Consider the following 12,156-nt stretch of genomic DNA (forward strand, 5'->3'; position numbering starts at 1 on the left):
CACTGGGTGAAACTGTGCTACGCTGTCTAGGTGAGTGGTTGCAGGGACCTGTAAAGAAATGCTGGCACCTAATCACCTGCCCCTCCCTTGACTACACCCTCACAAAGCATGCACGTGTGCCTTCAGCATGGGCTCAGGCAGGCAGAGAAGCACTGTCTGCAACACTCCCCAGTTCACCATGTCTTGCACAGGCACGGCTCTCCATCTGGGAAGGGAAAATTCTGAGCTGCATACCTGGGTGTGAATGTGGGAAAAGGCAGCAGGCGTGAGCAAAATGCCACTAAAACTCATCTGCTTCGTCCTCTGCACTCTGATTGCATCCAGTCTCACAGGTAAACCTCTGAAACAGCTTCAGTTGACAGAAGCCAAATGACCAAGGGGTTGTGAGGAACTAAAAGTCTTTTGTCCTTCTGTCAAACCTGTCTCTGCAAAGCAACGCAGCATGCTGTCAGATGACCCTGAATTTTAATTACTAGAAGTAAATGAAAAAGAAGTCCATATATTTTACGTTCTACAAGGCGATAATTTAAGGGGACGTTTCAAAGTGAAGGAAATTGATGTATTAATACTGTGCTTGCCTTTGCTTTTTGCTGCTCCGTGAGAAGGAGTACAAGTCCTCTTTAACTGCTATTATCTCTGAGCACAGGGGAACACACTGCCTGTAGTGTGGATGCAGGGTCAGGGAGTTAGAAAGTTTTAATTACTGGCTCAATTATGTTCACTGAGAGTCTCCTTTGCCCTGGAAGATGGTTGTGCATTTTTCAATTTGCTTCTCCAAGTAGATGCTTGTCTCCAAGCACATCACCTAGATACGCTTGGTCTCCTAATTACACTTCAGTGCTCTTGCAATGGTCAGTCCTCCAGAAAGGAAGCACAACTTGCAGGTGTGCTCTGATTTTGCTCAGTGATGTCTTCCAAAACTTCCTTCTTTGCTCCTGAATTCAAGTTCTCTGCCAGAAAAGGTAATTTTACAGCTTGCTTGGCCAGCAGAACACTTTGAACTGTTATTTATAATTCTCAGTTGCTTAATATGGAAATCTCAGCTCCACAATGCGTGCTCTCTGCAGGTTTATTCTGCAGAATAAGGAAGATTGTGACAAATCTGATGTCTGGATGTGGACGTCTGTCCAAAAGTACCTTGTTTTGAAAGACTAGCCTGCCTTTTCCTATAAAGCTTTTGTGTTTGTTATTGCTATTTGCAGCTACTTGCTATTGGTATTGCTTGTGAATACAAAATCAAATGGAAGCAGTAAGCAGCCCAAGGCTAACAGCTCTCTGGATCCCGCTGGCTGTATCTGCCCAGTTGTCTCCTGTGCACTGTGTGGCTGCTCTTTATTTTCCCTTACAATAACTAAAGATAATGGAATATGTTAGTACTGACACAGCATACTTCACTGTTCATACTTTGTGCCTTCTCTGTACTGCCTGCAATCATCTTTCCTCCCACTTTTAAATGTATTTGTTTACAGGCTTCACTGTGCCAATATAAGAACAATCACAGATTTGGTCAACAAAATAGTAACACAGTGTAGCAAGGTAAGTGCAGTCTGGAAATGAAGATTGGTCTCAATTAGACAAAAAAATAGTTTAAGGGCCAACAAAAGGTTCCATTCCCATTCCATCCCAATTGAGATCAATTCTCTCCTTGTAAAATTCTTTCCTAGTATATAGTAGGAAGGAGTTCCATATCTCTGAATGCAATACATTATATATCCCCAGTGCAAACCACCTCTGTTCAGACCTGGATCAACATTGCGTGTGTGAGTCATAGGGAAAATCTGGTGCCTGGTCATGTAATTAAAGTTTGTTATGTAATTCACACACCTAGATATTCCAACTAGAGAAATTCACATGGGAACCGAGAGTACAAGGAATAGTAGGAGCAAACAGCCTAAGTGTCAGGAAGCACAGAGAACTGAACAAGAGACCAAATAAGTCTCTGAGCTGCAAAGTGAAAGGCAATAAAGACAGCCAAGAAAAGAAACAAAAAAATCTGTTGGTTTTTGTTGTTGTTGATGATGATGAGACGTGTCTTGTCTGTAGTACAGAGCCCCAACCAGACAGAAGTGACAGAACTGCTGATAGAGCAGGCAGCAAGTCTTTCACTATCTGAATGGCAAGGAAGGAATCATCTCATCCCAGAGATCTCTGTCATTCAGTTTAAAGAAAGGCCAAGCATTATGTCAACAGATTCAAAGCATCACAAACATCTTGCAAAGTATCACATCATAAGCTACGAATATGGGGAATATTATAAGGGGGAAAATGTGTTTTTCCAGTGCTTTAAAGAATAATCACCATGTAAACATTGCTTATGGACTTGTCAACTCGGTTTTGATCTTGGGTAGAACAACTGACATTAACTGGTTAGCTTTAAAATCACAGCTTTTAAGAGGCACCCTTTATTGCAAGTTATATTAAAATTTAAAAACAAGAAATTAAAAGGGAAAATAAAAAGGGAAAGACTTACAAGGGAAGCCATTTTCTTGGGACTGGAAAACAGATACGACCATTCTTATCATGCTATGAAGGGCGTACCCATGGGGAAGCTTTCCTCTTGTGCTCTTGTCCAAACTCTGCTAGGGATTTTACATTAAGATAAAAGGATAAGTGAAAGGATAAAATCTATCAACTGTGTGGTAGGCATCATCCCAAACTTAGGCTTTGCTGGAGAAACATTTTAACTTCATTAGTCCTTTAAATAAGTTTATCCAAGAACTTAATGAGGTAATTTGATTACAGCCTACAAGCATTTACGTTATTAGAATCCTGAAACATGAAAAAAAATCTGTACTAAAGCCAGAATCTTCAAATGTCCAGTCCAGCCAAGCCTGGAAATAAATTGTACATTTCTAACCATGATGGGAATTGTTCATTGGAACAGACTGTCGAGCATAACGGAGTATCTGTTATTTGGCTTCATTAAAATAAATTGGATAGCTTTCTAAAAGCTTTGCCTTTTCTCACTATTTTATTTATATATTTAAAACCTCTGAAATAACAAAAAAAGACATGCTTTGCCTTTCTGTGAGCAGTGGCAGCTAAGTGCTCTGCCGCTTGCTCTTTAGTTGTCATTCCTCTTTGTAAAATGCCTTCAAAGACTTAAATGACAGTGTCAAAATGCAGAGTATTCCTGATGCAAAGCACAGTATTGCACAATTCTTTTACTTTTTTTTTCCAGTACATTCATATGTGTTTTTTTTCTTTGTTTCATTTTTTTCCTAGGACTTTTAGGTGAAGATGCTCCACTGCCAGCACCTCACAATATCTCTATTCTTTCTACCAACATGAAACATTTCCTAATGTGGAGTCCTGTGATCGGCCAGGGAGAAACTGTGAGATACTCTGTTGAGTTTCAGGGGTAACTTCTGTTTTGTTTTCATTATGATTTTTTTTTTTCCTTCTTTGCTTTTTGTCACCAATTACAATCCCACACTGCTTGGATTTCTTGGATACTGCTCAGTTCACAAGTGTAGAAATTTGATGCTCCAGCACTGTTAATAGTGAGTTGGAAGAATACTCACATTTGGCCTAATTCTGAGATTATTTACAGACCAGGCTTTACCAACTGCATAATCCAAGGCACTAACCCCATAGTTGAAAACTGCCTCTGCCTAAAGAATTACGAAGATTAGCAGAAGTTTGTTTAGAAAAGGAAAGAGAAAAGGCTTAATTTTTTTTCAGTGTTATTCCTTTAAACATAGTATATACATTTATTTTTCTACAGGAAATATAAGAAGTTCTGATGGAACTCAAGCTGTGACTTGTGTCATAGTTTGGCCTTTGAAATGTGATTCACCAGGGATGATCAAGTGACTGGGCAGCATCTGAGGCATCAACTCTGGGTTGCTATTCCCACAGTATTGTGATGCTTTTGGCTGACTCTGGGTGAATTTCTCTAATTATGAAACCATTTCATACTGGTTTCATAAACTCCCAATAATCAACCTACTGTATTCCAGTACTGGTCAGAATGCTGCCTCTTTGCTTTCTTTTCACCAGGGAGTATGAACGAGAGTATGCTAACGAGAGCTGGATCCCCATCTGTGAGTGTTCCCTCATCACAGTCACCGTATGTAACATCACAGAGGATATCTCAGCCACCGTGGCCTATAACCTGTGTGTAAGGGCAGACAATGGTGCTCAAAGATCAGAGTGGGGCACCCTGAAAGGTTTCTTCATTCGAAACACAAGTAAGTCCTGACATCTGTATTAAGCTGCACCAGTTACGTTCATTTCTTGATGTCTGATAATAAGGGTCAGCTCTCACGCATGTCTGTGTATTGTGCATGTGACTTGAAGCCCATAAATGCACAGAGCACATCCTACTTCTTAACTCTTCTCATGCTTAGTTGGGAGGTTTCACTCCTAGACTGCCATGTTATGATATTGGATATCATTCCCTCCATAGGCATGGCAATATTTACCAGGGCTTAAATTTCAAGGGCTTCATAGAAAGCTAAGACTCCAGGCATTCCTCTTGGCAGGCTGGCCAGTCCTGCTGATGATTTCAAGGAGTACTGATCAACAGGGGTTGTTGTCAATGCTCTACCTAATCCGTTTAGCCTAGTCATTTTTAGGGTCCAGAACCTGATCCTAGAGAAGCAGATACTCTAGAAAACACCCACGTCTGCTTTGTGCTGCCATGGAAATCCAGCTTCCCTTCAAGACACAATTATTTCCAACCATGCTGTCAGATGAAACTGCCTGTCTGAAGCCAGAGCTGACCTTAAACATTCATGGATCACTGGAAGTTACTGCCTCACGAGTAAGCAGCCCTCACCCACAGAGAGCACTGAGTCAAAGCAGCACCCTTAGAAATACCACATGAAATACCGAGTGTGTCTGTTTGTGTAGTAGGTGATTTCTAGGTGATGCTTTGGATGACAAATCTTTCCCTTTTCCACTTTAGCACAGAATTGAGTGCAATCCACGCTGTCAAGCAGAGACAGAGGGAGGATATTCCTTAGGTTAACTCTATGGACAAGAACAGCAGCTTTCTCACTTTTCTTGCTATTCCTTTTCCCAAGCAGATCTCAGAACGGAGCAGTCTTTTTATCAGGGGATAAATTACGATTTTGACACAGCACCTGCAGTTGGCATCAGATCTTTTCTAGTTATTATGAAATGAGATACTAATGTGCCAGAGATTGCATTTATCCTGAGATTCGAACTGTTCATGCACTGGTAGTTATACAGCTTCCTTCTTCAGTTCAATCAAAACTCCCCATCTAACATGTTTAAAAGCTAGCTAATATAATTGGAAAATCTGTTCTTTTGTCATGCCCTGACTGATAGAGTGGATTATCTCACAAGTGGTCAGGAAGGATAATAATCAGGCTTCTGAGGGTTTCTACAGCTTTGATCATAATGCAACAGACCTCCAACATTCAAGGACCTTACAGTTTTCCACAGCAAATTGTCAGGTCCACAGCAGATTATCAGACAGAAGTTGCTTCAAACAATTCAGGATTTTGGCATGAAAAAAAGAGCCCATGTGTCTTAGAGCAAAAGCATAAAAACACTTAAAAACAGGCACTGTTTTTCAAGTTCAAGCTGCTGCTGCAAGGCTGGAGCACCTGCCTGGTGTCAGCATGTGCCATACTCCTCTGCACTGCAGGCTGGTGCTTTACTATTCCACAGCTGTTAGCTTAATGGGCTTTTGAAATGGATTTCCTTCCTTTTTGGAAATCCAAGTAAATGAGTCAAACCAAGTCCACGGGTTAGAGAGAATCCTACAGGCTTGTGTCTGATTTCCTTTAGCAAATGAAACGCTAACTCTTTGATATATATGATATTAATGACCTAAACATTAATTCCAAGCTTCACAATAGCTTCTACCAACTGAACTGTCACCAACACCAGGTTTACTGCTCAGTACATGTCCAGATCTCTACCAGGTTTCTTTTCATTTTTGACTAATTATCACATAGGATATGCCTGATACGAGCCCTGCTGGCTCCCCTACCATATCATGCTAGAACAGGCAGGATCCTGGCACCTCCAGAATGACTTAAGACCCCATATCAAACTGAGAAGTAGGTCATGGGCTAGTGTTGTGGCTGACCACCATCAATAAGCTCATGGCTCTTCCTTTATGCCCTTCCTACTCTTCCAAGCATGAGTGACCTGCACTCCACTGTACTTCTTTTACTCTCTCTTCCTATCCACGCAATCCTCTCTGACACCACCTGTTTCTGTTATTCTCCTCTCTTTTCTCCCAAAAATGTCAGGGCTGGCATCACATTAGAACTCCTGCCCTCATTTAGGTCCTAGTCCAACATTCTGATGTTGTCTTTTCTGGGCCTATGGCAGATGCAACAGAAGATGGTGAAGGAGGTCTGCTCCGCAATTCATCTGGCCACCATGGAGGCAGCAGCTGAATACTGTGTAAAAGCCCAGACGTACGTTGAGACGATCAACAGAAGCAGTAGCTTCAGCCAAACACAGTGTGTGAGGGCACAAGGTAACAGCCAGCCTTCTCTCATCTTCCAGTCTTGTAGTCATGCCCAGTAGGATACAGAGCAGCATTTATTTGGTTTGCAGCCAGTAATTCAAGGTCAGGCTGGACCAGGAGGCTGGATTAGGCTCTGAGCAACCTGACGAGCTGCAGATGTCCCTATTCATTTTCAGGGGAGTTGAACTAGATGACCTTTAAGGATCTCTTCCAACTCAAATAATTGTATGATTCTGTGATCTATGATTTCCTGTCTTGTTTTAAACATGCCACCCATTTGTTCTCCAGGGAAGGTTTGGAGTGCAGCCCCCCTATAGCAGCATGGTGACAAAATAATCTCACCAGGGTGTGTTGGAATGGCAGCCACAGAGGGCTGAGCCTGATTGTGTTGAGTGGTTTGTTCTCATGAGCTGAAAAATTTCATTGCTTCTCTTGTTTGTAGGCAGCGGATCCATGTGGCTCATCACTGTCCTTATGTCCTGTGTTGGCTTTGCTGCGGCTACCTTGACTCTGCCTTTCCTTGTCTGGAAAACAAGGAAAATCTTCCAGTATTCCTGCTGCCCCATTGCAGTTCTGCCTGATGCACTGGTGACGTTTTCACTTTGTTTCCAGGGCGCTGGATATTCACAGAATCATGGGGCAGGCAGAAAAAGCAGACACATAGATAGGAAGACTTGCTTTTCACATTGCAATGAAGAGTAGGTATTTAGGAGAAAGAGCAAGCACATCTTTCAACATAGCTTCATAAACCGGCAGCAAAGAGTTCATGTGATCAGACAGCTGAGCTGTAGGATCAGGCAGCCCACATGGGGTGGCTTTTACGGCTGCCACTGCCTTCTGCTTAGAGCACTGAACAGGGATGGTGCTCCTGCTTCTTGTAGGGAAGCAGCTTGGGAAGCATGGACTGACCAGCTCTTCCTCAAGCAAAACAGCTGTGTCATTACAGCTCCGTGTCCTCTGGTACCAGCAATGAGCTCTTAATTCCTTGTTGAGGAGCATCCAGTAATCAAAAACACCCTCTTCTCTTCCTCATGCAGGAGGAGTATATTTAAGTCAGTAGCTTAAATGTGCTTAAATTCTTAAGTGAGAATGTAAGGCAGCATCTTTTGTGGTCATGATCTGAGCCCCAAGACTCCAGCTGGTTGCAGCAGGCAGGATGAGAGGAGGCCTATGGGGGAAGGCAGAAGTAAGAGACCAGGCTCATCAGTCTGAGGGGGTTTGAATGAGTGAATTTGCTTTACAGAAAGTACCAGAGCTCCCCACCCAGCTGATACTGCAAAGGAGGGAAGAAGCTGAGGAATGTGATCTGATGGTGCACGTGATCCCCTCAGAAGAGGTTCTCTGCCTATGGATTCAAGAAACACTTTAGAGTATCCTATAAAAAAATCTTCTGCAGACCAGGCAGAATGTGCTTCAGTGTCTACAGAGTGCCAGCAAGCAACGTTGTTCTTTTTGTGCCAAGCCTGCTGCAAGGAAGCATTCTGTATGAACACATGGCTGGCCCTCATCCTCTTCCTAACTTCATCCATCTACAGAAAAGCCAGAAACGGCCACAGTTGACAGCTGCCAGTTTCTGTACTTCTCCTTTATATCCATACCTATGAGCACACATAGGTTAACTCATGTTTCCTTCACAGTCACATTGATGGTCCCAAGGCAAAGCCCACACTTCAGCTAGCAGGATTTCAACAGAGCAGTGTATGTAGAGCTCAGTACAGAGCCCCAGACCACTTCACTGTCAGTAATTTTGCCTCAGATGTTTGTGTTTTTTAATGAAATGAACCTTCCAGGAAGAGTTCCTTGCACAGCTAAAAGAGCTGAAATGAACAGAGATAAAATGCTATCGGGGCTGCAGGCCCAAAGATAGGAGATGAGAATTAGTTCCATGTGGCAGATACTGACGTATGATGCCATAGAGGAGAAAGGTAGTTAAATGTTTAAGTGGGAGGTGACTGGAGCTGAAAAAGCAGAGGGAAAAGTAGACTCAAGAAAAGGGGAAAAGAAACAGAAAGAGGGATAGAAAGATACAAAGATCATGCAGTCAGGGCCATGTGGGGTGCATGCTGGGCAGCCCCATGGTTCAGCAACACAGCTGAAGCTGCTGACTGCACTGTGCACAGCAAACCTGATTCTGTGGCCAGGAGGGCTGGGGGGGGGGTGATCAACAGGAATGCTTACATAGAGGGGAATATCAGGAAGGATGCATCAAGCATCCCAGCATGACCACATCACTGCCTATTTCAGACCTGATGACACCATTTTGTTCCAGATAGCTTATTATCATTTCCACCTTCAGGAAGGAAATCTAAAAAGTGAAAGTCCTGCTAAACAGAAATAAGATACAGGGTTTTTTCCCACATATACTGCAGCTATGGCTGTTACTGCAAGGATAAATGGTTTAACACCTGCTCAGCAGAGACTTATGCTGGGAGGGCACGGGAAGGCTTTGATCTGGAGAGATGCTTTTAGAACTACCAGCGGAACAAATGCAACCATAGCAGAGCTTTTCCTCGCCTCGACTTTCATTCTTGCAATGTCAGCTAAGGCCACCCGGTGGCATCAAAGCACCACGAGAACAGCAGAACTGAAGGATCTGAGCTCTGCGTTCCCTACCAGCTTCTGTCTGGACTAGGCAAGAATCTGGCCACTAGGAGTTAAGTCACCATTCGGTTGGCTCTGATGGGTGCGTAGCAGAATGTAGGATAAGAAAATCTGTGCTTGCCTGAGCACTGGCTCAGTGTGATGCTCAGGTTATCGCTAATTAATTGGGAAATGATGAGTTGCAAGCACATACATAACAGCAGCTCCAGACAACTGTCGCAGCAAGTCTTTGCTGCCTGAGCTGAGCTGGGGGCTGCAGCAGGGGACAAGCAGCTGGGTGATGTGGGGAGCGATGGGCAAGGAGGGAAGTCAGCATGTAACTGGTGTGGGCTCTTCGTCAAACATCTCCTCGAATGGCTTTGCCCAGATCTGTCTTACAGGCAGTGACCTTGGTGGTAAAGCTGGTTTAGTGAGCTCCCAGCGCTTCACATCTGTCCTGATTTTATTTCCATGGGTTTGGATCGTTCAACGTCTTGGTTCCCAGTGTGCCTCACAGTGGTGTTCCCATAAAAGAAACTGTCCTGTTGCTTGTCCAGCCCGTGGCTGTTATCTGAAAAGCCTTAGCATTTCCTCCTATCTCTTCCCCCTCCTACACAGTTGCATTACAGCACTACAAGCCACCGCTAAGGGAAACAGGGAGAAAAAAAGCAGGAAAAGGCTTTGTTAATTTGGACAGGAACGGCTTCAGAAAATTATTTAAATGCATATTTCCCAGCAGCATATTAAGCATAGCGAATATGTTTCTTTCTCATTGCAATAACAGATTTTATGACCTTCCCCACTGCCAGTAAAGTGGTTGAACAATTGCACAAAAATACCCAGGCAATTTTCAAAGATGCATCTGAAAAGAAAAGAATCTGACAGCAGAGAGACAGGAAGGAACTGTTTACGTGTTGCTGCCATCTTAGCAAGAATGTGCTCCGTTTACATCAGGATGTGCCTGTTTGTGTCTGTGGAGACGTGAAACTAAATCTGAGATGCTGATTGAAAGAGTCTGGAAAGTTTCCAGCTCTGAAGTACACGCTGCATTTTGCTGTGCCTGAAAATTAGGGGATAGAACAAAAGCAATTGTTTTGCCATCCCCGCATGTAGAAACACAGTGGCACCACATTAAGGAGCTGCCGTCAGTCACTCCTGCCATTCACTACCATGCATTGAAAGAGTTAACTGTGCCTTAGCAGTCATGGCAACGGCTGCCTTTGATAACTGATTTTGCTCCCACGACCATAATGCCACATTTCAGAGACAGGATCAGACAAGTAATCGCAGCAAAAAGCCGTGATGAACTTTGTTTGTTCCCAATGGGGTGGTGGTAAGTGATTCCATTTCTTTCTAAATACACATTTCTTTGCTACTCTCCTCATAAAGTGTCACATGGAAATCAAGTACAAACTTGCATCACCTTGTCACTGCATTTGGTTCTTAAGCTGCATATAACCTGTGGGATGCAATTCCTCCATACAGCCTTTCCCTGCAGACTTTCTAAGAGCGGAACAGAAGAAATGTCCATCAGATCTTTTATCAAAGAAAAACCATCCAGTCCATGAAACACAGGTCAGCACAACATGCTGATTACATGAACTTTTAGAAGGGTTACATGATATGATTCGATTGACAAGAAGGTGAGAAATTCAATTACCTGATCCATAACACTACCTGCCTAGAATACAGTCTAATTTTTCCTCTAAGTATATTTCCCTAGAAGTACATTACTGCTGGCAATTCTTAAGGGCTGCTGATGTTAATAAACAACCCAGCATTTGAGTCTCCCCTTGAGATCTTTAATTTGATAAATTGTCATTTTCTTTATAAGGAAAAAGAAACCAAGATCACTGCTTTTTCAGGACTATAAATTGATTCCAGTTTCCTGGGAAGGTGATATACTGCAAATGGAGCACTACAGAGATCAAAAACATTTAATGTTGCACGTAAAGATGTTTATTATTTAAAGACTTATGTAGAAAAGTCTACTGCTATCAGAACACAACTGCAGAAACAATATACAGCTCAGTTCAGACCCGCTGTGGGCTTCTCAATAAAATGAACTATGAAAGTACACAAAAGTATATCCAAGTATAAGCAGACTTAAAAGATGGGAAGGTTAAGTGAAATTGTGCAAATAAATACTGCACACAGAGCTCTAATTTGGTTTCCTTCATTCTATGGGCTGTAAGTCAGCTCTTAGTTCAGAAGTGGCTATTTCTGAGAGTTCATGCTCCTGATTCACTGATGGTCACAGACCCACACGTACAGCTGAGGATATGCTCCCACAGCACAGGCCAGCAGGTGGGCATCCTGCTCCCCTCTGTCCACAGGAAGAGTGGGTCCAGACACATGGAATAATCAACAGCAGTGAATGAGGGCTAGGACACGAGCTCAAATGCAGTTTCCTGCAGGAGGGAGATGGGTAATAAGCCTCATCACAGCTCTCTCACACAATCTGACCACAGGAAACATAGGTGCACCACATCAGAACTGGCTTGGACACAAGCCCATGACCTACTGATTCCACATGTTCACAGCCTGCTTTATAAGCAAGCTGAAGTCTTCATTTTCCCTTAGAACATAAACAGCATTTGATATTTTATTTTTCCAAGACACAAATCTCTACAATATCCTTTGATTTACTAGAAATCTGAATCAAGGGAACTGCCCTAACTGACCAGTTTGGGATGAACCATTCACCAGGGGTTGGCCTCAGGTCTACAACACTGCTACCACCAGCCAACCTCACATGGCATGGCATTTTAAGTGGACAAAAACAAGCTCAGCACCCATGATAGAAATAAAGACCAAAATACTGGACATTGTTGTGTTGACTTCAAGCAATGGTATCACGGGAACATTAGGTAGTTTATTAAAAACAAGAGGGAAGGGAAAAACAAAAGGAAAACCTTAGCAAATAGATTGAGGCCTTTTTAAAGATACAGAGACTTAAAGTGTATTCTACCTGTCAGAAAACCTTAATAAGAACAGAGGAAACTTGGCATGGTGAAATAGCAAGGTGAGGGAAGATGATAGAAGCGACAAGGCGCCCTTCAGAAACCTGAAGTCATGTCCAAGTGAGAAAAAAGGAGGGATCCCAATTTCTGTCTGAT

The 12,156-nt window shown here is 42.9% G+C and overlaps 1 pseudogene; it reads left to right on the forward strand.

Moving 5' to 3' along the window:
• Window positions 1-244: 244 nt before the first annotated feature.
• LOC146755894 (interleukin-20 receptor subunit beta-like) lies at window positions 245-7,826 on the forward strand (annotated as a pseudogene).
• Window positions 7,827-12,156: the final 4,330 nt, after the last annotated feature.

The sequence above is a fragment of the Coturnix japonica genome, chromosome 29 (assembly GCF_054131305.1).
Source record: "Coturnix japonica strain WE chromosome 29, WE-NBRP24, whole genome shotgun sequence".
NCBI lineage: Eukaryota > Metazoa > Chordata > Aves > Galliformes > Phasianidae > Coturnix > Coturnix japonica.